Genomic DNA, 1,701 nt, shown 5'->3' with positions numbered 1-1,701 from the left:
AAGGGGGGAGGAGCAGGAAGCATCAACTCCCATATGTACCTTGACCAGGTTAGCCCAGGTTTTCGAACCGGCAACCTCAGCATTTCCAGGTCGACGCTTTATCCATTGCGCCACCACAGGTCAGGCCTGGCCAAGACTTTTTAAGTTATTCCCAGCTCCACACTTTTGTTTCCTTCCAGTAAAGACAAGTCTATTGTTAACACCTACAGCCGTATACTTTCTCCTTATTCCCACCCTTCCTGGTCCCCCACCCTGACCAGTCAATGCAGGGAACTGGGAACTTACTGTGATTTCCAATCTGGTTTGGTCAAGCTTACCTGGGTGATTTTAGCTTGGCTGTGCAGGCTGACATCCAAAATTCAGCATCTGAGGAGGTGAAGGTGAACAGAAAAAAAGTCAGAGGTGCTGAGGGTAGGGTGCCCTCCTCCTGAGGCATCCTGATGTTTCACATTTAGAAATGTGCTACTAAGTCTGACCTGTGGTAGTGCAGTGGATAAAGCATTGACCTGGAATGCTAAGATTGCTGGTTTGAAACTCTGGGATTACCCACCCGGTCAAGGCACATATGGGAGTTGATGCTTCCTGCTCCTCCCCCTTCTCTCTCTCTCTCGCTACTCCTCCTTCTCACCTTTCTAAAATGAATAAATAAAGTCTTAAAAAAATGTGCTACTAAGATCATCTGTGGTTCTGAGTAACTGAAACCCACTCAAACTGCTTCAGGGCAAAAAAATTATTATAAGGACATAGAAATTTCTCAGAGAATCCAAGGACAGGGAGGAAGCTGGGACCCAAGAATGGGCTGACTAGAACCTAGAAAGTTGCCAGCTCTCTCCCTCTGCCTTATTCCCTCTCTTTCTGTTGCCTGTCTTTCCCTTACCACCCTCTGGTGTCCCCCCCACCCGCCTTTCCCCCCTCTTTCTCTGCAGGCCAGTTTTCCCTCCTTCTCTGGACAGAAGGAGGAAGAAAACCTCCTGGACCCCTTGAGTTCTTACTTGACTTTCAGTTCCAGACACATGAGGAAATTAACATTCTAAGTCCAAATACTTGGAGAAGATTCTCACCGACTCAGCTTGTCTACCCTGGTCCAGTCAGCTGTGAGCAGAAAGAGGGGTCATGAGGTTCAAACATGGCTGCCAGGATTCACACTGTGGTGTGGGGAGGCAAAGTCTCAGGGAAGGTGGTGGCTGTGCAACCTGCCTGCAAGGTGTTTGCCACAGAGGGTACTTGTTGGAAAATAAAAGGAGTCCTTAACCCAAGTGGGGGAAATGCTTATGCAACTCTCATTCCTATAAATAAGGCTATGTTCAAACTAACATGATTTCTCACTATTCCATTATTATCTTAGTAATTTTCCATGTTATTACAAGCACTTTATAGATTTCAAGTGGCTTTACTATAAATTACCTAATTTTCTCATTGTGGAACATTTAAATTGTTTTAAAAATTTTCATCATTGCAGATAATACAGCAATTATTTTTTTGTCTAAAGCTCTTTCTAGGTTTCAGATTGTTTCTTTGGAATAGATTGCTAGAGGTGGAATTACAGGTTCTGGTTCTCATTTACAATGATAGCATCTACTGTAGATATTTAAATAGATATTAGATAGCCTGGGGGTTGAGGTGGTTATGCAGAGAAGTTTCCTTGGGTATGAAAGCCAGGAACAAAGCAGGTGTGACCAAGGCTCCATTCCACTGTGAAAC

Source organism: Saccopteryx leptura, chromosome 6, assembly GCF_036850995.1.
Source record: "Saccopteryx leptura isolate mSacLep1 chromosome 6, mSacLep1_pri_phased_curated, whole genome shotgun sequence".
Lineage (NCBI taxonomy): Eukaryota > Metazoa > Chordata > Mammalia > Chiroptera > Emballonuridae > Saccopteryx > Saccopteryx leptura.
Note: the sequence above shows the minus strand (reverse complement) of the source record.